This window comes from Amblyomma mixtum, chromosome 1 (genome assembly GCF_055824585.1).
Source record: "Amblyomma mixtum isolate Tamu chromosome 1, ASM5582458v1, whole genome shotgun sequence".
In the NCBI taxonomy this organism is placed as follows: Eukaryota; Metazoa; Arthropoda; class Arachnida; order Ixodida; family Ixodidae; genus Amblyomma; species Amblyomma mixtum.
In genome coordinates this window covers 85,439,198-85,465,610 of record NC_143012.1, presented here as the reverse complement: position 1 = coordinate 85,465,610, position 26,413 = coordinate 85,439,198, and the positions used below count along the sequence as shown (strand labels likewise).

Here is a 26,413-nt window from a genome sequence, read left to right as displayed (position 1 = left end):
TTGTATATACCATAAAAGCATTTTATTCTGCAATGATGACTGTGCCTAAAATTATCAGCCCATTTCTTGCAGCTTCCTAAACGCGCGTACATGCGGAAGCTACACAGTGCACTTGCTTATATAAATGGAAAGCCACAAAAACACAGGCCTGCCTTGCCACACACATAGGACTGGTGCACCACTACCAGAGGACAGAACATTGAGCACAGAAAGCTTACACGCCAACTGCAGAAGCTGGCTTTTTACAAAAGAGTGACAGGGGGTGCAGGCTTGGTGAATGATCAGAGGAGCCATGATGCAAACAGCCCTTTTGCTAGCTGGCAGCATTTGCTATGTGAACAATTATCACACATTAGGCTGGGCCTATTGCAGCACACAGATCTCTCCCGATTACATCTAATTTATTTGTGCCTTGCACCGGCCACAGCTGCCCTGTCCAAGCAGGTTTCCTTGTTTTATCTCCCCGTTTACTCTATTTCCTGCCAATAACTTCGTTTCTCTTCGTATGGTATTCAGTATGTTACCCTAACAAACTACTGATTATCTGTTCTCTGCATTGCACTTCCTGCCCGAGTTCTTATCTAAAGTTTGAAACCCATCGCGATCATGGCCAAGCTGCGATGCTGTTACCGGCGGCGCTTGCTGGTACCGAGGGTTGCCAGGAGAGAAGGCATGTCCCTCTCGCTACCTCGCTGACAGTAAGGTATCGCCTTCGCGAGAACTCGCAAGCCTCTTCACCCAGCATATTCTACGCTACGGCAAGCCGATAACAGCGCAGCGGCTCTCCAGCACTCCCACTCTGGCCACCACTTCCAACAAAGAATGTACGTTTTATTCTCTGCTTTCACCTAGAGCGTCATTAGCTTGCATTTCACCTCTAATTCACACGCACATTTCATGCGAATCTATGTAAGCCACAGCTCCCTTCAGCGGAGTCGAACGAAGCTTGAGCTTTCAGCCTGTTATTAGCAAAAGTGCACAGTTCTAAACAGTGGAAGGAAACAGCTAGTAATGCAAGCCGGATTTAAATTCTACACAATGACGTATCAAATTAACGTACAGGTAGTGTTTGTGCAAAGCTTTGTGTGAGTTATTTCAGCCAATACTAGCTAAATAGTCTGGCGCATGTACATTTCTGCCCATGGACAATGTTTGCTTTTCACCTCATGCTGGTTGGTTGGTTTGGTTTATGGAGTTTAACGTCCCAAAGCAACTCAGGCTATAAGGGATGTCGTAGTGGAGGGCTCCGGAAATTTCGACCACCTGGGGTTCTTTAACGTGCACTGACATCGTACAGTACACGGGCTGTGATAGAGGCTATGTTTAAGAGCAGCCTGTACACTTCAAGGCCCTTTCAGGCTTAACTTTGAAAGGCACTTAAGATAATCACTGTGCTTGTGCACTTCAACAGAATTTACAAGACAAGGAATGAATTCTCTACGTGCCGCGGTGGCTCAGTGGTTAAGGCACTTGTCTATCAAACCGGAGTACCCGGGTTTGAATCTGACCATGGCGGCCGCGTTTCGATGGAGGCGAAACATAAAAGGTGCCCAGATGCTGTGCAATGACAGTGCAGGTTTAAGATCTCCAGGTGATCAAAATTATTCCACTACAGCACCTCTCTCTTTCTTCTTTCACTGCCTCCTTTATCCCTCCCTTTAGGGCGTGGTTCAGGTGTCCACTGAATATGTGACACAGTTACTATGTAATTTCCTTTCCTCAAAACAAAATTTTCATTTTCACTTTTTTACATAATTCACCCATGATGACAACATCATAAGATGGTTGGTTTGGTTGGTTTATGGGGTTTAATGTCCCAAAGCGACTAAGGCTATGAGAGGCGCCGTAGTAGAGGGCTCCGGAAATTTCGACCACTTGGGGTTCTTTAACGTGCACTGACATCGCACAGTACACAGGCCTCGAATTTCTCCTCCAAAGAAATTCAGCCGCTGCGGCCGGGATCGAACCCGCGTCTTTCGGGCCAGCAGCCGAGCACCATAGCCACTGAGCCACATCATAAGAAATGAGTTGCTAATTAAGATAAGTTCAAAGGACCACCCACTATCTAACCCTCACCCAAGGCATTAGTGCTGCAAGCCCAATACGCAGCAGGTACTAAAGCTAATTCTTTTAGTATCGCAGTAAGCAAAGCAGAGGAATGCAACTGTTGGTTCCTTACACTGCATACACTTACCGTGATCTGAGAATAAATTACAGCACTTTCCTCATCTTCTCTATTTCATTATGAAGTGCACAAATATTTCACCAGAAAGCTTAGGAAAAGGTACAAAATTACACTCCGTATATTAGTTCGCTATCATGGCTCATCCTCACTTCACAAAACAACTCTCGGCTTCTGCGCCTCAAAAGGTGGCATTGCATTGCGACCAAATGCCAAGAGTGCTGACCACATATTGTTTCGGTGTAAATCAAGACAGCACGAAGAGAGGAATCACAGACTAGGAAGAACAGAGAAGCACGTGGCAGCAATCACAAGTGGCTTGACGATTCCCTCCTCCCCAGCCCTCTTTGTGGCACACACCACCCACTTGACCAGCGCTTCATGAGCACATGAATCGCATCACAGACTAGATTACCACAGCATGAACGCCGTGCATTGAAGGCGCAATCTGGCACCGAAGGCACGGCCACAACTGCACACATCCATCTCACTCAGCGCTGAGCCAACAGCATTCCAGCTGGTTTTCAATAAGTCCCCTCTCCACAGAAAAAAAAAATATGTGTATAATATATATATATATATATAAAGCAAATGCTGCATTAGAGTGCAAAGATAAAATTACAAGCATAGATAAAAGTCTTCGTTTCTCAAATGACAACCACATGCCTGGCTAGCATGAGATGGCTGATAAAATTAGCATACGTGTCTTTCACAAACAAGCAAATACAACCGACGTACAAATGGGACAGCAACGCTATACTCGGAAGGAGCACAGGTACGCTTGAACACAGCCAGGCATGCTAAAGCAACTGCAGTTTAGCAAATCGCACAGGAGCAGAGATTTCAAAAAGGCAACTCTCTTAATAGCTGCAACTGGGTTCCTGTCATCTGAAATGAACACTTTATACTCCGTTTCATACATAGCAGGCAACACTGCCAAAGCTAGCGCGTCTGTTCGCGCAGGCTAAGTCCGCATGCAAAAAGTAGTTCACCATACAACCAAAGCGAACACAAGCATATTTCATAGCGACACATCTTAAGTGTTGTGACTGCCACCTCCTGGACTTCGTTTTACCTCTTGCCACATTTTCGTCCTGCGACTCGCCGAGATTTTGAGAAGCAAAAAGTACACGCGGCAGTATGATACGCGGTTGGCAGGGTGAATCGCTTCTACTAAATCCGCACCCAAAAAGTAGTTCACTCTATGTGAAAATTATGGCCAGAGAGCCCGAACACTAAGTGCCTCACAGCTTCAACCGTGAGTTTCCATGTTACCACATCTTTTTATACCGCTCTTTGTATTCGTCCAAACAATGACCGGAGTTTCGAGAAGAACAAATGATACGTGGCGGAGTAATATGGTTTTGCAGACGCACTACTTTAGCAACCTCCGCAGCGTTTCCTGCTATGTATGAAACGAAGTATAAGCCTCTCTTCTCAAAAATTTCCACACTGTTCAGCATGCCTGGCACAGAGAGAACTGTGTCCGGTGTGACAGAACCACACATTTCTTCAAAACCCTTTGCACTTCGTCAACTTTCCTCTGTCTGTACAAAAGTAACAGCACGATTCAGACTTCAGTTATCAAACAACCATAAAAAAAGAATACAAATAAATATGGCAGTCAAATACAGCAGTCAAGAACAAAAAAGTAAAAAAATAGCAGCCAGCTTCCCTTCAGGGGAAGCTCAAGACACACTTTGAGACTTCATCATCACCATATACACAAAATTATTTCCATTCAATGACCAGTGTTCTACACATCACAAATGTCCATCAACATGAGGTCTCACTGGCAAGTGGACATTCAGCCCACACTGCAATCCATCTCGCATAAAATGAGCATTTTTCACAATGCCATTGTTCTGCTGCTGCATTATTAGCAGCCTTCGGTCTTCACATTAGGTAGGTACTTTGTCAACTCATCACAAGTAAGCAGGGAAGCCAGTCATCCAACGAGAAGTTGGACCTTTCAGGCTTTTCTCAACGGCTTCGAGTCGATGGAATGTCTCAAAAGCAGGCAGCATTTCCAGCATTCTGAGCTTTCGGATATTTTGTACAGTTTCGCCGAAGCGTCTCGTTCCAGCATTTCAAGAACACCTTCGGCAAGCAGAACTAATACATCTGTGCCCATGCAGAAACTGCTAAATCTGCAAACGGTGTTTTAGCGTCAAGGTTCCGCCATAAGCAACGCCAAAATGATAGCTCAAGAATGGCTGAAGACAAACAAAAACTTAAATACAAGTGAACACCATAAATATTTCTGCACTTGAACCGTCTCCATCAGAACATCACCTACCGGACACTGTACCTTAGCGGAGTACAGACACAAAATTTTCAACTCACTTTTCTCCCATAGCAATTCATCAAATAACTGTATAAAACTGCAATCACTCCTACACATGACTATTATATAGAATCGTTTACAACATCTAGTTGTAGCTTCAGGTGCAGTGCACGTTTAGCATATTAGCAAGCACCACAAAAAACACAGCTGGTAATCAAACAAGCTCACAAACCTTTGTCACTCCACTGAACTACCAGTGCCTTGGATACGCCACCAAAAGCCGCCAAAATCAGATGCGACTAATCGTTCTTGAATGTGACAGAAGGTCGTACACCGGGTATACAGTAAACTCAAATAGCCTAGAGTGTAGCCCTTTTGAGTCAATTGCCTAGTACTCCAATATTGAGTTAACATGTTCACTGCGGCTGCGATTTTTGGAGCCCTAATCTCTGTGCGTCGTGACTCACTGATGGGGCACCTTTATATTTTCTTGGGTGCAGCGTGACCCCCCAGTGAGCCTCCAGCAAAGACAACTTATCGGTACCGACAACAGACTGCAAAAGCAACTTGGCACTTTTGTTTTTCGCAGGCTCTTTGAAAAAAACCTTATGCGTCCCGCAGCTTCATCTTGCCACTTAGTATTCGTGCCGCAGAGCATGCATCCACTGGTGATCATCCACCGGGGACCAACGATGCAGTAAACATATTAAAGGGGCTGCGAAACACTGCCTGGGGGGATACCGGCTATACTTCAGGTGGGTTCTTTATGTCACACAGATGCTGACTTAAAAAGAATTACATGAATCGATGCACAGGAATGGAAGTTATTCAGAGAAGAAATTTCAAAATACAAGCAAACAAAACGCTGCCCTCAACTCGATTTTGGCGGGGCTTCCCACTCCTATTTCGCTCTCCCAGTGACGGCACTTGGCGCAACCAATCAGAACAGCCAGCCAGAGCACGTCACGGAAGTTTGTACTCCATGGTTGCCTGCTCGCTGTAACTCGTTCTTGCTGAGACTGGCAGCGTCGTTTCCATGCCAGAGCGCCCCTGGTGGTGTATTTTTATTTTACTTGCTTTGCAGGGCTTTTATCTAAGACAAACAAGTTGTTTTTGTTGATCTAATATAAAACGCAGACAGGTGACAAAATGTGTCTATTTATTCACACAATTTGCAGTATATTTACTGTTTGTCCGATCATCAAGCTCGCGCCAGGTGATGTCATATCCGCTGCTAAAAACCCGCCACTGTGTGGCGACACCATCAGAGCCATGAAGTTGTTTTTTGGGGGACATTAAAGTATTAAAAAACGGAATATACGTGGTGTAACCGACACTAATAGCACCATTATAACTCACTGTATGCAATCAACAGGCAAAACAGTTAACTAAGATTGTGTTTCTGGGCCCCTTTAAGAAACGTTCCAAGCTAGCTTCCTTATTAAAGAGTCTTCACAGATGCTTGGTAACCAGGCCCCACCGATATCCTGTTCGCAACATTTTGTGGCAGTACTCTTCTAAGGTTGCACAGGCCCAAAGGTCCTACACATGAATCAGCCAAATCCAAACAGTACAACATGGACCGCAATAACACTAGCACACCCCTTTCCAATCTGCAGCACAGTGCTGCCTGAAACAGATCCAATAGGCAGCAGAATTCTAACTCGCACAGGGAGTGGCCAGCCTGCGCAGATGCAGCAAATGTGGATCCAGCTCCAACACTAACGAGTATTCTCTCTTTCATGCCTATCTTCCTCTTCTTAAGTAGTGAGTATTACCTTTTTGTAATTTTTCTGCTTGCCAGTTTCAATGAGCATTTTGCTTCACAAAGCCAGGCATTTATGGATGCATTAATCAACCGCCAGATGCGTACAGCTGAACATGAACGCACAAAATCCAAAAGCAGTAGCAAAATGGTCCAAAGCAATAAAAAGCTGACACAGAAATATAGCCCAAAGCAAGCTCTACAATGAAGTGCCTATGCCTACGTGGTAATTTCTAAGGTCTGGTAGAGACAGCAGCTTGCTAATCAATCGACACCGGGATCAAAGCCGAAATAGGCTAGAATAACACACTGGCTGCAGTTGTACACTACTGCATGAGTTCAGTGTTTATCTGGCCTAAACACACTAAAAATATTATAGTAAAAAGAAGAGTCTCACATGAGTATTCTTTTCATTGGCAAGACCACTGCAACTGTCATGGCACTCAGATGCAACAGGCAAATAAACAATTTGGCACAAGGCAGCAAGCCAGCATTTACAGGCTGGCTAAATGGTTCATTTATCTAAATACTCAAAATGTCAATGAGATTTCAGTGTCAGCGCATTTGCAAAGCTGGTCTTTAAACAACTCAATACTGCCATACTGCTGGGCTCGGCTTAATCTGCTGCCAAATGAAAAGTCTGTCTCTGCTTTTTAAAAAGTCTCAACCATAGGAAGCAAGCCCCAACACATGCTTAGCACAGGAGAGCCAAGTGGTTCAACACAACCACTGTACCAAATAAATAAAAAAGGCAGGAGAAGCCCGCTTTTGGTCCCATGTGTAGCCAACAGCTGTCTGAGTGTGGCCATCTCAAAAATCGAAAAACATATGCTGCCCTAGCAACAAACAAGGACAACCACTTAGTGGCTGCAGTCGCCAATCTGGAAGCCCAGCTGACAGGTCAACACTACAGTGAGTTGCCAACAAAGCTTAAAGTAGACGAAGCACTTGACTGGCTAAGCACTGCTACGTATCGCAGTCTAAGCACTGACTCCCATACAGGTTGAACATACATATAGGCAGCGACAAAACTATTGCCTCCAGCTGACAGGGCAACAGTACAGTTTGTTGCCAACAGAGTTCAAAGAAGACGAAGCACTTGACTAAGCACTGCTACGTATCGCAGTCTAAGCACCGACTCCCATACAGGTTGAACATACATATAGGCAACGACAAAACTATTGCCTCCAGCTGACAGGGCAACAGTACAGTTTGTTGCCAACAGAGTTCAAAGAAGACAAAGCACTTGACTGGCTAAGCACTGCTACGTATCGCAGTCTAAGCACCGACTCCCATACAGGTTGAACATACATATAGGCAACGGCAAAACTATTGCCTTTTCAGCATGTTGGCAGCACCAACAGCTTTCTGAATATAGACATTCCAGTTGTACATGAACTGTCTACTGCGCAAGCGAAGCATTCGTGCTCAAATGCAATCCCATCACAACATCACTGCATTGGCAGCAGAGCAGCCAGTGCATGCAATACAAGCAGAAAAGGCACTTGAAAGACCTGGATGGCTGCATTTGAACAGCCTGCATGCATGGACGGCACTGCAGCGGGAGAAAGGCTTCTGCTATGTCGACCTGGCGAAGCCCTCGCTCTGTTCAGAAGCGGGCAGCTGGCCTACACTGCTGAGAGCGGCCAGGGAGCAGTCAGGGACTCGCGGTCGGGCTGTCAGCGCTCATGCGGGCAGCGAGTGCCAGGATGCGCTGCTTCTCCAGGGGAAAACGCAACTCGCGGCCCGCGAGGCGTGCCGCTTCGAGCTCGGCCCTGGCGGCCGCAGCCTCGGCGGCCACCCGGCCCGGACCCAGCTGGCGTTCGCGCGCCGCCCAGTCCAGGGCCATTTGGGAGCGGAGCTCGTCGTCCAGCGGCCGGCGCGAGTAGTGCGCCAACACCTCCTGGCGCGAGCACTGGCGTTCGCGCATCGCCTTCAGCGAGCCGTTCCAGTGCAGCAGCTGGAAGACGCTCATCAGCTCCTGGAACTCAAGCATAGTGCGGCCCCGGTTCGCCTCCAGCATGAAGCGGAACGCCTCGACGCCTTGGCTGCCCTGTGCCACGGTATTAGAAAGCAGACTTTGAAGAACGCCCTCCAGGAATGAACACTACACAAGTACCGTCCTTAACTATCCCAAGGCACAAGTCTTTTTTTTTTCCATTCGTAATGGCAATCGTAATGACCAGTTGTTTCCCTAGTAGCAGAGTATGCAATCATGCATGAAGCTTGATCGTTGGCAGCATAATAAAGAAAAACGACTGCCCATGCCTTCATCACGTCATCATGAAATTCCATTCGTAATGGCAATCGTAATGACCAGTTGTTTCCCTAGTAGCAGAGTATGCAATCATGCATGAAGCTTGATCGTTGGCAGCATAATAAAGAAAAACGACTGCCCATGCCTTCATCACGTCATCATGAAATTGGGCTCACTGCTCAAAGGAAAACACCCTATTCCACAAAGGCACAATATTGCTTTATGGAGCCGGTAGCTTCTTATAGCACTTCTCTAAACAGAGCTCCCATAGAGACCCATGTATTTTTCTATACTACTCTAACGCCACCAATGAAGCACGCGCAAGGAATACGGAGCGGTGGGCCCGTGTCTAGGCTCACAAAGTAGAGAACGCTTGAGACCATAGTTTCAGCCTGAAGCTGCCGCCACCATTCCACCGATCTCTACTTCGGCGAGTCTTAATATATGTGACCACAGTCGCCTCCCAAGCGACCTCAATCCGCACAATCATTTACCCTTGTGAACATAAGAACACTCACATGTTACCCAGACAAGCTCAGACCTGTATTGGTGAGGCACGCTTCACTGAGGCCCCCATCTATTACCATGCTAGCTATGGACATTGCTATCAGGTACATGGTGATGTCAAAACACCAGCTTTTTGAAGTGTGCCAAAAAGGTGCGGAAAGATCACGCTGCTGCTTCCCCTGTCTGAGCCGGCAACACGGCAAAGCACACGGAGCACCTTTCAGAAAGGTCAATATAAGGAATGGACATGAGCCCATCTGACAAAGTTCAGCATGTACACAGGTGCAACCGTGGGGATTGCTAAACTGTACCCCCACCCGTGTAAAGGATTAACGAGAGCAGAAGAACGCCTGTTCCTCCGCCTTGTCACGAACACCATGATGTGCCCGGCCTCGCTAAAACACTTTGACCCTGCCTTCTACGGGGAGTGCCCGCACTGTGGGGAAAGGTCCTCGGACCTCTACCACATGGTGTGGGCGTTCCCCTCCAACCCTGCTTTTACTCCCAACCCAAACCCCACCCGGGAGGACTGGGAGGCGACCCTACTCGCCTGTTGCTACCTCAAAGCCCAAAAGGCGATGGTCGAACGAGCTATGGCGGCAGCGGAAGCCACTGGGGTCCCGTACTAGGGACTCCACCTAGTGTTTGTGAGCGGAAGGGCACTAAGCCTGACTCCAGAGCAACCTCCATGTAACTCCCTCTTTTCAGAGGAAATAAATGTTTTTACCACCACCACCACCTGTGCTTGTTCTCTCCCATATTTTCAATGCATGAAATGCATTCTACAGCTAAACTTTTGCCTTCCCACGTTCAGCTTTCCAGTCTGTGCACAGGATAATAAGCACAAGTGCAAAGCAGGGGTAGACTGTATGACCGCCATTGTACAGTCTTTGTCAAAAGTATAGAGCCCAGGGGGTTTGCTTCTGAGCACTATTGTGACGCTCCTGTAGCACTCATGCAAGTCCTACGCATCGGAGGGAGCAGGACCAAAAATCTGCTTACCTTCAGGAGATTCCGGGCGCTGAGGACGCATTACGAGCAAAGCAGGGTGGCCCAGAAGCAAACCCCCTGGGATCTAAACTTTTGACAAAGGCTGTACATGTCTACATGTGCACACAGATGGACAAAAGCAAGCGCACAAGGAAGAACAGACACACGACAATCAGAATTAAACCGTTTAACGCATTTTATGCATTAAATATACGAAAGAGACCAAGTGAAGGCATACCATACTATCCCACGTCAACCACTTGACCACCTGGGGCTACTCTCCCGATGGAGAGTATGCATGCCACATGCTTTGGAAAGCAGACATCCAACCAAGATAACCATGTTACTTTGGGACAACAGTCTCCAGGATGCGCGAAAAGCAATCTAGGCGTGTAGATGCCACGTCTGCTAATTCCTCATTTGATTACTGCAGATTAGAGCATTCAAGTACAACTTTCACCTCTATAGGTAAAGTCTCAAACTATCATCTAATAGAGCTATCGACTGCAACAGCCACTCACACATCCTGGAGAGGATGTCTATGCACATCCAGAATATGTCCACCCAATGACTGTAGTAGGATACTTCAGAAAACAGCAGTCGGCAACAATTGGCCATGGTCCACAGCATCCTGTATTACTCCAATTACTAATATCAACAGTGAACGAAATCAGTTTTTAATGCATGACTCGATCAAGTAAGTTACCGCTCGCTTCATTTCTCGCAACTATTGCCGACATTCCAGTATAACTAACATTAAGGCTTCGTTATCCCTTCCATCCTTAGAATTTCGCAGAACAATAGCACTTATCTGCCTCTTCCATAAAATTGTTTACAGCCATCATACCTTCACACTACCCCTTTCAGAACCGGCCCGCACATCTCACCGATTGCATAATCACGTCAGTTTTAAACGCCTTTCGGGAAGGACCACTGCATTCAACTCATCAGCCCTGCGCCGTGCAATCATTTATTGGAATAGTCTTCCTGACAACATTGTTCACATCTCAGATTATATGTTATCTTCAAAGAAAAAATAAGTAGCATTTTGTTCTGAAGTGTGCTTTTTCCTGAAGTGTGTTCTGCAGTGTGTTTTTCAATTTAGTTTTTCAAATTAGTTCTATTTTCTGGTCGGTTGTTTGGTACTTGTATAACGATGTTAAAATAACCATGTTCTACTTGCTTCTTTTTCCCACCCCAGTTATGTAACCCCCCTCACATAATACTCCAGTCGGAGCCCGTGAGGTATTTGAATAAAATGAATAAATAAATAAATAAACAGGTATCAAAATTTTTGAGCTTTTAATTTTGTCTTGAGATTAGCTTCTTGTTCAGGTAACAAGAAACGCTTCAACAATGGAGCACTTTTCCATTGTGGAGGAATAGTGAGCGGCAGTCATGACTGTTTGTGGAGCTTCACTACATAGTGCATGTTCCTTCTGCCTCACTATAGACATCCGCAGAATATCACTACATTAGCTTGTAGACATCCTACAGACATTTTACAGAGGTTTTCACACAGGAACTGGAATGGCAGTAGCTAGATCACACACATATATGTGGGAAATGTTTGCATGGCCTCATTTGTATCTTCTGCAATATGAATATGAGGCAAATTAGCCTGCTGTCGTTTTACATGTGGATTGGCATAAATGGCATTAGATGCTTTCATGACAATCAAGCTAAAGGTCAATCATATGCAATGTACAAAGCCACAGAAACATAATGAATTGGAATGGGCCAAGCAAACATCAACATGCTCAGTATATGCCCTCAGAACAGAGACCTTCCCCAATCTGACATACTACTCCAATTCTGAGACCCTCCAAGTAGAACCGGTGGTACTTTGAGCAAATTAAGCGAAGTGACATAAGAGAGCGCTTCACACTGGTGTAATATTTTAGTAGAAAAACCACATTAGCAAACTATGCCTCCTTTGTAAAGGACATTATGCAAATGTATTAGGCATCAACTAAAGCGCTTAAAGGTGCACTGAAGAGGAATCTGAACTCGTCTTTTTGCCGCGGGAGCTCAATCTACACGCTCTGAGCATTCTTAGAAACTTCGATTTATTAACCTGTGTGGCCGATTTCCCTAATTAAATCGAATTAATGTCCGGCTCCCGCCTTTTTTTTTAATTCTCCCTCGTACGGTGGGCGGAGTCGGCCAACGCGCGGAGTGCCTTTCACCCAGTCCCGTGGTGGCTTGCCGCTCTGCCATCGGCAGAGTAATACGTAGTAATCCGCAGAAGCAAATAGTCCGCGCGTATTTTTATTTCTGCGGGCTTATTTTGCGGCTATATTATCAGCGAATGAAACTATTTATTCACGGAGAGCTAAAAAACAACAGAAAGCGAAAGCAAAGCCTCCACGGAGCTGGCTGAAAGGCACTCCACGCGTTGGTCGACTCCGCCCACCGTACGAGGGAGAATTAAAAAATAAAGGCGGGAGCCAGACGTTAATTCGATTTAATTAGAGAAATCGGCCACACAGGGCAATAAGTCGAAGTTTCTAAGAATGCTTGGAACGTGTAGATTGAGTTCCCGCGGCAAAAAGGCGAGTTCAGATTCCTCTTCAGAGGCCCATTTATAGCCACACACACTCTTTACAAACAAGCTGCATACAGCTGAATTATATACCTGTGCTATTTGAATCATAATAATCATCTTAAAAACATGGGAAGATGTCTGACAGCCATTTAAATATATCTGTCGTATAGACATACTCTTCACAGGTAATTTTAGTCAACTGCAGCAGTCAGTGCAACTATACACCAAGCCTAAGAACTATGGAACAAGGTCTCTGGATATACGGTCCAGCTCATAACACCCCTAACATCCAACAAAATGTTCTTCTTCCAATACGATTTAAGATATTTCACATCACTGTAGTTCTATAATGTGCTATGCTCAATGAATATCACACATGATAGGAATTAACCATCCTCCACCTACCTCCCTTAACTGGGTGGAGATTTCCTTGTGAGTCACTCCATGTATTACACTAACACCTTGTGACCACTAGTGTGGGGGCTTTAGAAAACTGGCATAACGGGGGGCACACCACATGTTGCTATGGTACAAATAATGCCCTGCATCTGCTCTCTGTTGCATCTGTGTCTGTTGCGGAAAAGCTGCTCAAGAAGTTCAAACCGGAAAAACAATGTCACCCACATCAGGTTCCTTGTGAACGGAAGCACTTTGTTATACTTCCGTATCTACGCAAGATTTCCCAAAATCTAAAGAAAAATTGGTCAAGGGGCAAATACAAGTGTCGTGTTCTCTGCCCCAAAGAAAAAAATGGCAGTGGTTTAGGTCTGGCTAAACCTGGAGGACTGCGAAAGCAACAAGGAAATAGAGGTGGTGGAGAGTGCACAGCAGCGGCGGCGGCCCCGGCACACTAGGTATGTGCCGCTACTACGCATGCACAACTGGCGAGCGCAGCGGCGGCACCTCTGAGTCACCCGCGCAGCAACGGCGCGCCAGCTGTGCACCGTGCGACGTCACTGCTCCTCGTGCATGCGCAGTATGTCCTTTCGTCAGCTCCGCGAAATGGCTCGGCGACTCGCGGAGTGTTGCTTTTGCAACAAAACTTGCTACGTTGTGCAAATGAGGAAAAACTAGCAACAGCAAAGCACGCGGATGCACAACTAAACATCAGAATCCGTAGGTCACATGTGAGGAAGGTGCCATCTATCAGACTCCCCTGTCATGCAGGAACAAGTATACTGGCCACACAGGAAGATGCTTAAACGAGCGCCTCATGGAATATGCTCGCAACTTCAGAAACGAATGAGGAGGCACACTAGTTGACCACGTTATCTCGCGAGAGTAAAAAATTATACAAGCCCCTTTTTGAAAAATGTGCTGTTACAGCAAAGAGCAGGGAAAGGATAACGTGTGAAATCACTAAAGCTGTAAAGATAAATAGTTCAGGTTGCACGTGTGTAAGCACACCTTCCATTTTCCTCTGCGACAAAGAACTAGCATTTCTAAGTAATCGACACTGTTCGCACAAATGATTGCATTTTTTTTTTCTGGCATATAAATACGCTCCTCGTGAAGAATAAAAGTACAGTGTTTTTAAAGACTATGAGCCAACAAGCGCACAAAGCCACACTACAATTCCTTTCTTTCTTTCCATTTCTTTCTCTTCAAGAATCATGTCGCTTGACTGGATGGTACCTTATGCTGGTTAAAGTAATGTCATACTTGTCAGTCAGCTAATGCTTCCTAGTGTAATCCTTTAGCTTCTTTTCCTTCAAACTGCTGCAGACCACTTTGTTTATGGCAGTGGTCCCACCAGAAACACAATAAAATTAATAAAAGATCAGGTCATGCCTTTTGCATTAACACCCCAGCCCCCACCACCATCATCATCATCATCACCCCGACTATGCCCACTGCAGGGCAAAGGCCTCTCCCACATCCAAACCCTGCCTTTGGCCGGCTGTGGCCACCATATCCCCGCAAACTTCTTAATCTCATCCACCCACCTAACTTTCTGACGCCCCCTGCTACGTTAGCCTTCCCTTGGAATCTACTCCTTTACCCTTAAAGACCAGCAGTTATCTTGCCTTCGCATTACATGCCCTGCCCAAGTCCATTTCTTCCTCTTGATTTCGACTAGGATGTCATTAACTCATGTTTGTTCCCTCATCCACTCCGCCCTCTTCCGATCTCTTAACGTTACACCTATTATTTTCCTTTCCATAGCTCACTGCGTTGTCCTTAACTCAAGCTGAACCCTCTTTGTCAGCCTCCACGATTTCTGCCCCATAGGTGAGTACAGGTAAGATACAGCTGTTGTATACTCTTCTGGTGAGGGATATTGGTAAACTGCCATTCATGATCTGAGAGAACTTGTCTTATGACTCCACCCCATTCTTGTTCTTCTAGTTATTTCCCCCTCATGACTTGGATCAGCAGTCACTACCTGCCCTAAATAAACAATCTCTTACTAGTTCCAGCACATCGCCATCAATTTGGAACTGCTGTTCTCTTGCTAGACTGTAGAACATTACTTTGGTTTTCTGCATGTTAATTTTTAGCATCACCGTTCTGCTCTGCCTGTCTAACTCATTGATCATGCCTTGCAGTTCATCTCCTGAGTGACTTAGCAAGGCAATGTCATCAGCGAATCGCAAATTACTTCGGTATTCTCTATTATCTTTTATCCCCAACTGTTCCCATTAAGGCCCCGGAATACCTCCTGTAAACAGGCAGTGAAGAGCATTGGCGAGATCGCGCCTCCCTGCCGGACACCTTTCCTTACAGGGGTTTTATTGCTGACTTTATGGAGGACTATGGTAGCTGTGCAATCGTTATAAATATCTTCCAGTATTTTCACATAACACTCTTCTACACCCTAATTCCGCAATGCCTGCATGACTTCTGAGGTTTTCAGCGAGTCAAATGCTTTCTCGTAATCAATGAAGGCTATATATAGGGGCTGGTTATATTCTGCGCACTTCTCTATCACCTGATTGATAGTGTGAATATGGTCTAATGTCGAGCCCAGCTACCCACCACTGCCTAAAAACGCAACCTCAAACCTAAAGCACAATTTCTTCAGCTTGACTTCCGAGATGACTCTGCAGACTATCAGAATACCGTATTTTCCGGTGCATAAGACGCGGCCTTTTTTCCAAAATCTTGCTGGTGCGTCCTATACAAAGGTGCGTCTTATATGTGAATTTTTCGGCTTTTTTTGTGAGTTCAGAAATTACTCAGGTTCACGTTCAAGCTTTTTTCACCGGAAAAATATCGCTACCAATAACGCGGTTGTAACACGGCTATAATACGGGGACCGCCATGCGCAACTTTTTTAAATTAACTTTATAATGAAACGGCAGGCATGATGACTTCCAGGATCATAAACACACGACCGTTTCGGAGGCCCCAAGCAAAAGTAATGTGAAATTCCAAAAAGATGGCGACAATCGCGCTTTTCGCCATTGTCAAGACAAGCCGGCATTTTTTTAGTCTCCCTTTGCAACTTTATTTGCTCTGTGTACGTAGTACGTGCATTGTGCCAAGAGAATGTTTCAGCTGCACTGCCTCCAGAAAGGGGCAAACTTTTTGATAGCGCATCCGAAGATGAAGACTTCGAAGGTTTTAAGTGAAAATAAAATGTTGTTATGGACATAAGGAGAGTTCTTTCGTTTTTTTTTTTTTTTTTTTGCTAAAACGTGGGCGGGTACGGCACGAGTGTTGCCTTATTGATCACTTAGCGTTGCTTAAGAACTCACAGGTACGGTGCATTTCACGATGGTCACACACAAGCATGTTTAATTAAGCATCACTTGCCTAACTGGGTAAATTGGGGTGCGTCTTATACACGGATGTGTCTTATACGCCAACTTTTTCAATAACAGTCTGCATATATGGCAGGTGCGTCTTATACAAGGGTGCGTCTTATACACCGGAAAATACGGTAGCTCCACACGCTCTCTGAAACCAGCTCAGAACACCTTCCAGCCCTATGCACAAAGACGTTTGCATCTCCTTCCACGTCCGTGTATTATAGCCATTTTTCAAAAATGCACACAATCAATAAGTCATTTTTTATAACATATCTGTTAAAATTCTTTTTGCGACACTAACTCTGTGAGCTATTTCTGTATTTCACAGATTATCAACTACAGTTGAACCTCATTATAACAAAATAATTGACATAACGAAGAAATAACTAGCATTCCCCTTGGAAGCTCGGTCAACATGGGCTATAGCGAAGTAATTGCTGGACCCTTTCAACTTTGTTATAACGATGCTCAACTGTACTTACTTTGAACAATAACTAGATCTAGCTTTCTCAGTGCACACAGCTGACTAGTCAGGATGGCAACACAATGAACTCATTGCACAAACAACCAACACAAGCTCCTTACGAAAAGGAATGATGGCAAGGTCAGGGCAAGGTCAGAGGACAGTAGCAGCAGAATGACAACGTAAGTTAATGTGATCCCGACTGGAAACGATATTAAACTTTCATGCGATAGCATACATAGCTTGTTCAGTCAAAAAGCCATCGCCATCGTAGAAGTAGTAGTTGTAGTTGCGCGCACCGCGCATCGGAAATATTCCGGAGCTGCGTAAAAATCAGAGGGCACGCACACTCAATGAATAAAAAAACCGGGGTCTAGGCCAGGAATCGAACCAGCTGCAGGGCCTTAGGCGTTCGAGACGGGAACGCTTCCACTCTGCCACGACAGCTCAACACTTGAACATGAATAAAGGTGCATCTAGCGAATACATGGGTTTCTTAGAAATGTATCTTCGAGATCTGTACTGAGGCGTACACAGTAACTATCAGCATGCAAAGTACAGATGTCGGAATTAAGCGAGTTCCATACGTTTCCGGCAAATTTCCTCCGTGCTTCGCGTGCAGTCGTACCGCCATCGTGTGGCACCCATTGAAACCCCCTTTCGCTATGGCCCAGCAGATGGCGTGCACGTAGGCGACCTTCCTGCGTCGAAGTAGTGTCGTTCGTTTCTGAACAGGTCTGATGATGGATGGAACCACAGCCGTCTATGAGTGCTAGTGTGGAGCAGCGACTGTGTTGCAACTGCAGATATTTTGAGAGGCCTCCTAGAGACTCCGAACAACTTGTCTCATGGGCAAGATGTCGCACCAAACAGGCGATGCCGTTCCACGGACTCCCTGGCATCGCTGCAACAGGCTGTCGCGCCCGTCTCTTAAAGGCAAAGCTTAAGCGTCCTTCAATTTTTTTTATTTTGTGTGCTAACACCAAGTGGGTCAGTAGCGAAAAAGCTGCGACTGGTCCCGTTGAAGCCCCAGAATAACTCAGGTAAGCTCGGAGGAGCGGTGCGCCAGCTGCAGCCAAGTGAAGAGAGGATGTGAAGGTCAAGAGTGAGAAACGCAGTTGCATGCACATGCAGATGCTAGAAAGAAGGGGCGAAGGATGAAGCTGCCGGAGAAACAGGCAGTGCAGCAAATGGCAAATCATGGATGAAGCCGGTCCTTTGGCAGAAGCCGAAAGATGTGCGCAGCGAGCTGAACAGCAACGGAAAAAAAAGAGAGTGCCAACATGAGCCAACCGATCCAGTGGATATAGCGAGGTGGCAAGCTGGACCAGAGTGGTGAAGACAGTGCAACCTTGCTAAACGAGATGCGGAAACAGATGAACAGCAAGAAATGCGAAGAACAGAGAGAAAAAAAGAGGCGAATGATGAAGTCGCCGGAAGAACGTGCAGTCAGGAGGCATGTAGGCTAATCACATTTAGAGGGAACACAGCTCCGCGTGGCCACGCACCTGCAGAGTGCCATCGAATCTAATCCGTTCGTGACTCAATGCAGAGTGGCGCACGAGAAGAGGGACCTCGACGTGGTGCTTTGTGCCATCTGCCCCTTTGCACGGGTTTGCCACCGGCTTGCTCGCAATAGCACTCTGTGTGTGGGCAGCCACGCGGAGCCATGTTCCCTCTAAATGTGACTGACCCTGTACAAGTGGCTTCAGAGACAGCTGAACAGAGGGAACGGCGACTCGAATCGCAACAAGCAGCTCAGGCGGCTTATCACGCCGACGAACGACAGCAAGGTCACTTGAGTGCAACTTGAATTGTCAAGGCTAAAAAAGTTCATAAAAAAAATATAAACAAAGCTAAACAAGGGCAAATGTGCTAGCGCACATCAGTCACATTTAGCTTAACCAGGTTAAACATGAGGGCGAAGGGGGGGGGGGGGGGGGGGGGGCAATTGTTTTTTCCTAGCATTTTTTCTTTTTCTTCTCTTTCTTTGACAGCAAACAATGCTGCACACCTTCTTTCTATCCTCAGCCTTCCTTCCCCAGTGTACTGAGGGTGTCCCGCTGGCTAGCTATATGGCACAGGCTCCGAGATCACATGACCATAGCCTTTTCATCTTCCTTCTCTCCTTCCAGAGCACAGCCAAAGCTGTCCTGTTCAGTCGCTTATTTGCATCGGCCTGAATGCAGTCCAGGCCTAGGTGCATTTTTGTCTGCCAGAAGCAGTGCATGACAGGTGACACTAGGACAGTGGAGAGGTATCAGTAAGGTGCAAAAGTAGATGCATGTTTCAGCTGCTCGCAGTGCTTGATCCTTAGCTGCCACCTCTGTGCCGAGAAACTTTTTCTCTCTTTCGTGCTTCGAAGGTTCGGCTCGGACGCCCGAAGTAGGCGATGCAGAGCCGCCACAGCTGGCACTCCCTGCTAAGGTGTATCTTTACTCTTCCCTTACCACACCTATCAAATCATTCAATTTGAACAAAAGCACGAACTGGCCCATCCTATGTCATCCGGGCTGCTTCTGGACAAGCAACACCACCCAGTGAGTTGCAAAAGAACTGTACTTTGGTTTCAGACTAGGTTTCCTCGTCAGTCCCATGAGAGAGTATTTTTAAACTCCCCACGAAACCTGTCAATGCGCTGCGGTCATAGTAAGCATGGCATCCAATATGGTGTCCTCGTCTTGTACTGACACTACTCAGCAAATGCGGTGTACTTGGGATTCCACAGCGCCGACACTTGACATTGCTGATGAAAGTAACACTGTGGTGCAAAAAATGACGCCCATTTATTTGATCTTAGTATGGACCTCTAGAGATGACTGCTCCACACAGCCCAGACAATCACCAAGAGATTCGCTGCATTCCAAGCCTCTCTGAAGGCACCGCGCATGTTCTGAATGATTCCGGGACACTAGCAGTGTAGCGGATAGAGTTTTCTCCAAGACAACCTGGGGTAGACAAACTTCTACCTCTTCGCATAAGCAATTGATTTTTTTTTTAATGATTTAAAAATTTAGCATGAAGAGTTCTGTAATTCTGAATTCTGGTTTCTGACATTGTAGCACATAAAACGTACATTCTAGACTATTTATTTCTCTGATTTTCTGTGTGAATATATGTATTACTTTCGTGAATTTTCGTAAGAGTCTATGAAATTTTGCCAATCAAAAATTTTTTTCTTCATAAGCAATAAATATCTACTTTTTTGTTAGTCATTAAAAAGAGGATTCTATTGGCTACACTATAATGTGCTGCAATAAAGCGAAAAGTTTAAATTTATTAGCAGATGAATTTTTCATGTCACCATCATAAAATTTTCTGTTTTTCCCCGGCAAGAAAAAGAATTAACCCACAAACGTAATCAACGCAGTTCACATTAAGCTGACCATTTTAAACTAAGTCTGCGGAAAACCTTCCAAACGTTCTCATATTGTTCAGTGTCCAAAAATTTAGCTCAAACGAGTTCATGTCAAAACAGCTTTAACATGCACCACATCACCATAATAACACACCTAAACAAAACAAAAGCATGCGTTCGAAACTCGGTGCAGAGCTTCTCTGTAGCACCTGTCATGGAGTGACGGACTCACCAGTCCCGCACCTCATGAACCACACTAGACAGTTTTAGCTGTGCGTCCGCAAGGGCTTAGCGTACGCAAGGAGCTTGCGGGGACCATAGTGCGCATGCGCAGAACGCAAGCGCTAGCCCTGCGTCTTGCGTACGTACGCAAGCCAGCGGACTTTGCGTTGCGCTGCTTGCGTGGTTAACGTTGGCAACATGGCGGCGCCCTGCACGCCTGCTTCGGACCAAATACCGCATCGCCGCTGCATTTTTCGACGTGATAGCTCGGTCTAAACGGTTGTATTCACTTTTATTTTGTGCATTCTCACCCCTCCATAACGATATATGTAACAAATAGTCATCGTTTTTTAGATAAATCCAAGAATTTCTTGGTGCTAAGCCTATCTACGGCGTACACTGTCGTCATAGCAACGACCTCCGGTAAAGTACTTCACAGACTGTGCGCTAGAATTTATATTTTCATTTGATTCAATTGATTTACATTAAAAAAGAAACAAAGCATTTGAATGCAACCACCACTGCCATTAATAAAAGAGGAAAAAGTTTCCGTAGCACACAGTTTAGGAGCTTTGACTTGCTGTCACTAGATGGCGCCACTGTATCCTACGCTTCCCGGCCGCTACGCTAGCCACTCCCAACTAAAACTATCGTTGCCAGGACGGGTGGCACTGCGCGTAAGGTCCGCCCGTAGCGTACGCACAACTTTTGCGGACGCACAGCTAAAACTGTCTACTTACTGAGCTTGCCGTAAGAGCGACCTAAATGCTTTCAACAGGCACTGAAAAACTGGTGTATAGTAAGCCACAAGAACGATTTCAAGGTGTGGCTACTGTCACTATGCCCAACACGTGCCAACCGGCGGTACGAGCAGGGTACTTTTTTCTTTCTTTTTCTCGTCCTTTCTAATATATGTCACTATGCCCTCCCTCAGTCATGCTGAGTGTAAACTTTCACACAGTTACAATGGCCACGACTAATAGCGGGGAGCCAGTATTCACCCCAAACGAGGCCTTGGCATCATGCACTGCTTGGGCGACAAACTCGTCCGAAATGCGCCGGCTCGGGTGTTCGTTGAAGACCGAGTTGACCAGGGCAATTTTGGCCGCACTGCGACGCGCCTCTGCCTTGGTTGGGCAGTTCTGCAGAAGAAAGAAAAAAAGATAGCGGGATGTGAAACCACTTGGAGCCACGTACCCCTTCCCAAATGTGTACCCTGCACACTTATGTGCAGTACCTTTGAACAGACATGTATGCTGTACAGCGATAAGCAGTGTAAACAAGATGAAAACATTTGAAAACTTTTGCGGGTGACAGGTGCTTGTCTGCAGCTTCGGAGCTGTTGGTTGAACAGGAAACATACACCCACATGAAAGAGTGGGACAACTTTCTACCATGCATGTGGTCAAAGGTTCATTTTAATTTTGCATCCAAAAATGCATACAGTAACAGCATTCAACAGATGCAAATCTTTTGAAGCTTCACTACGAGGGTCGGAGCCGAGCTTCGTGTATGCCGTATGCCGCGACCGAGTGACATCCCGTGCAGCGCAGGTGGCAATGCAGCCGCGCGCTACTGCGCATGTGCGCCGCCTCCTCACCGCCGCTACTACTGTGCGCTCGCCTCTCCGCCCTGCCGCTTGACCTTTTGTTGCAGCCGCGTGTTGCCCGCGTCGCAGCCGGCAACCCTCCTCACTGCATTCATGCGGGCAATTTTAACCACGCCGATTTCCGTCTCCTTCTCCGCCTCCATACAGGCAATGTGTGGATGGCCGAACGCCTCCACCGTTATCGTGGTGCTCCCAGTGCATTGTGCGCAAACTGTGACAGCCATGACGTCAAACCAAGCATAACTGAAGCTTTTCGCTTGTACATCCAGGCTTAACCAGAGCTAAGCCACTGTCTAATTTTTTTTCTTAAATATTCGGCACATTGTATAGCCTAATGATCTGCTGACCTGTTACTTTCCTTTTGCATATGCCCGGTCACAGATGGCATGACCTGCGATTCGTTCTTTCTTACCTGGTAGTACTTGCACATTGCATTCTATAAACTGGCCCTAGCACTAGCAACGATACTGTGATGCATATCACACTGAGCACTGCATAACATGTTCTAAGGCTATCTATGTGCTCCCCGCTGCCTGCCTTAACAATCTATCATCGGAGACGAGTAAAAAAATATTGGTACATTCTGCTAAGTCCTGTTCAACGGTGGTAGAAACAAGAGCTAAACTGGTGGCATTGCCAGTAATTTACGTTGTAAATTGATTGAGACAGCAAGGTCAGACCCTACAATGGTGACGTAGTGTCCAAACTGATGCTGTTCTACTAAGTAGGCTGCATCATCAGGAGTGAACACACTGTATTTTTATAGAGAGGACTGAGCACATTAGAGTTATCTCTAGCAGAAAGCAGCATTAGACACCTTTTCATTTCATTGCTTTTGATGTTGGTCACCTTTTCTTGTGCGGTTAACTGTTGTTTTTTTTTTTATCACCTACTCTCAAATATCCTGAATGGGCAGACTGCCACCATGCTCACGGTGCCGCTGCCTAATCCACTAATCCGCAGAGACATTTCACCAATAGCAACACTGCCAATGGCAGCATCTCTACTAGGCAGAAATGGATGCAGATATCTGCGATAGATATAAACAGTCTTATTTCAGATACAAGTTCCTTAAAGCAACACTGGGGGCATACTGATGAGCGCCTGTATCAATAGATTACCACATTCTAATCACATAAAGACAAATTCCCATGAAAATGGAGCTTTAAGCTAGAAAAGAAGATAAAAGTGAAACATACAGGTATTGCCACCGCCGGTTGTTTTCACGAGCAAACTGTGGTGACGTCGCTGCAGCTTCTCACACACAAACCCCCCCCCCCCCCCCCCCCCCCCCCCAATGCTGGACTACACCGTCATTCACATCCTAACGGAAAACCGCAGAGTCCTTCTTGCTCCTGACGTCGCAAGTTTGAACCGAGTGACAGGAAAAAGATTGTTCCATTTTTAAATCCAATTTTCTCAGCAATAACGGAGTCTTTTGGTGGCGAATAAATGTTAACAAAACCGGAAGAAGCCATACAATCATTACTAGCTTACTTGCATCCCTCTGCAGAAACAACTAACAGACTGGGTAGTTTACTGCAAACGACGGAAGCAATGAATTTAATCCAGTGTTGGAAGCATTTTGAGAAATTGGGAAATCTTCCAAAATACATTTCCATTTTTTTTTTTTTTCAGCAGATGTGCTGGCATTCATCGCCTATCACACACAATGATTAGTGAGAACCACTGTGCACACAAACACACCCACACTGCCGCCAGTCAAGGCACGCAGTACACTGGAAGCTGTGCAACGTGGTGAAGCACCACAGAAAAAGGCCATAGCTGATTATGATTATGATTATCTTGCCTTGCCGGTTATCTTGCCTTCGCATTACATGCCCTGCCCAAGCCCACTCCTTCCTCTTGATTTCGACTAGGATGTCATTAACCCACATTTGTTCCCTCACCCACGCTGCCCGCTTCCGATCTCTCAACGTTACACCTATCATTTTTTTTTTCTTTCCATATCTCGCTGCGTTGTCCGTAGCTCAAGCTGGACTCTCTTTGTTAGCCTCCACGTTTCTGCCCCATAGGTGAGTACTGGTAAGACACAGCTGTTGTATACTTTTCTCTTGAGGGATATTGGCAAACTGCCACTCATATTCTGAGAGAATCTGCCATATGCGTCTACTCTCCGTTCTCGTCCTGTGTCCTTGCGCTGTTTTTATTACAAGATGCTTAACCAACTCGCCCAAACTGCCATTTTACTACTGCCATATGCGCTCCACCCCATTCTGATTCTTCTAGTTATTTCCCTCTCATGATCCGGATCAGCTGTCACTACCTGCCCTAAATAGATATATTCTCTTACTACTTCCAGCACCTAGCTACCAATTGCGAACTGCTGTTCTCTTGCTAGACTGTTGAATATTACTTTGGTTTTCTGCATGCTAATTTTTAACCCCACCATTCTGCTCTGCCTAACTTATTGACCATGTTTTGAAGCTCATCTCCTGAGTGACTTAGCAAGGCAATCTCATCAACGGTTCACAAATTATTTAGGGATTCTTGATTTACTCTTATCCCCAAATGCACCCAATCGGCGCCTCGGAACACCCCCTGTAAAGAGGCTGCGGTGAACAGCGTTGGCGAGATCGTGCCTCCCTACCTGACACCCTGTTTTATTGGAATTTAATTCCTGACTTTATGGAGGACTATGGTAGCTGTGCAGTCGTTATAGGTGTCGTCCAGTATATTTATATAAGGCACTTCTACACCCTGATTGCGCAAAGCCTGCTTGTATGCTCAGGTTTCCACTGAGTCAAATGCTTTCTCGTAATCAATCGTAATCGTAATCGTAGGGGCTGGTTATATTCTGCGCATTTCTCTATCACCTGACTGATAGCGTGAATATAGTCCATTGTCGAGTATCCTTTACGAAAGCTTGCCTGATCATTTGGTTGGTTGAAGTGTAAGGTTGTCCTGACCCTATTTGCGATTGCCTTAGTAAATTCCTTGCAGGCAACGGACAGTAAGCTGATCGGTCTGTAACTTTTCAAATCCCTGACGTCTCCTTTCTTGTGAATTACGATAATGTTGACGTTCTTCCAGGCTGCTGGTATGTTCGAGGTCACAAGGCATTGCGTATACAGGGGGGGGGGGGGGGGGGGGGTAGTTTTTATAGCATAATCTCCGCTCCGTGCTTCAACAGATCTGAGCGAAAAGGCAGTGCGGAAGGAAGACTGGAGAATGTCAAAAGAAAGAAAAAATACAAAAATGTAATTGCTCGGTGCAACAATGATATGCCCTTTCCTCGAAGGGAGGCAGCGAGGGTCGTTGTAGAATAAATGGTGAAGAAATTTGAGCATATATTCTATACTTTATTGTAACTGTATATAGTAAGGTAACAACGCAAAATAAAGACCGATAAGTATTTTGAACCTACAGAATGCAGCATACTCCGTCTCTGTATGAGGTTCTGTTATCTATGTGTTAGGAAATCTAACAAGAATATTAGCGGAAGTAATCCATGGAAGCAAAGAGTAAAGCGTGGAATGATACTTAGTGAAAAACTTCCTCACGAATTCCAGCCCACTGCGTCTGCTACAGCACTTTATTTTTAGTTTCCTCGTGGGCGAGGTTTACGGGCAGAAAAATGAAAAGTTTGTATTAGTGCGAATAAAATATTCGAACAAACGAACCGGTACATTTTGCGCAGCTGGTTCTACCGGTAAATACCTAAAAGTAGTAGCGGATGACGAGAGATTTCATTACTGGAAACGGGACGCCTGTTCGCCAAATGCAGCCGGTACAGCCAGCGATGACAGCGCCGCCCACCGGCAGGTAGCAGCCACCATTAAGGCTGGTTATAAATATTCATTCAGAACGACGGCTTGACATCGCCGCTATGGCGCTGTAGATTAGAGGCACGTGTTTTGTATGGAAGGTCGGCCGTTCGACTCCACTCTGTGTTATGTAATTTTATTGTTTTTTTTATTTAATTTCTATATTTTTTACCTTTTAGGTCGCAAATCGTGATGCTTAGTGGCATATGACGCTGTTTAAGATTTTCAAAAGATTTTCTGCATACTTTTATACAGATCCACCGTGGTTTCAATCCTTGTGGCTGTACAGGCTGCAGTTGGCGAATACGCAAACGGGACCAGCACCTGTACAAACAAAATTATAACGCACGATATTTTGGTGTGGGCTCGTTGGTATATTTCGTCAAGAGCTTTAAACGAGTGCGAAGAAGGGAATACGCGAAAGAGATCACACAGCACAAGACGGGCGCTGACCTGTCTTGTGTGTTATCTTTGTCGTCCTCGTTCCATGGTTCTTGGTTAACCTGTTGAAGAAATGTTCGCTAACAGTAAATGTCTTTGAAAAATGACAAATTATACTCAAATTTTCTTCTTCATATTCCTAATTTATAAGTATCTACAGGTGCCTTTGACAATAGAAATACATGAACAGTTTTTCTAATCACTTTTTTTAATTTTATCAGGACAGGAGCTCCGTCAGTCG

The 26,413-nt window shown here is 45.7% G+C and overlaps 1 pseudogene across 1 annotated transcript; it reads right to left on the bottom strand.

Moving 5' to 3' along the window:
• Positions 1 to 22,086, bottom strand: LOC149367090 (protein limb expression 1 homolog pseudogene; annotated as a pseudogene). The gene is made up of 3 exons (XR_016288926.1): positions 21,958 to 22,086; positions 21,336 to 21,533; positions 1 to 8,287 (listed from the first exon to the last, which is right to left on the bottom strand). The product of XR_016288926.1 is annotated as a protein limb expression 1 homolog pseudogene (transcript).
• Positions 22,087 to 26,413: the final 4,327 nt, after the last annotated feature.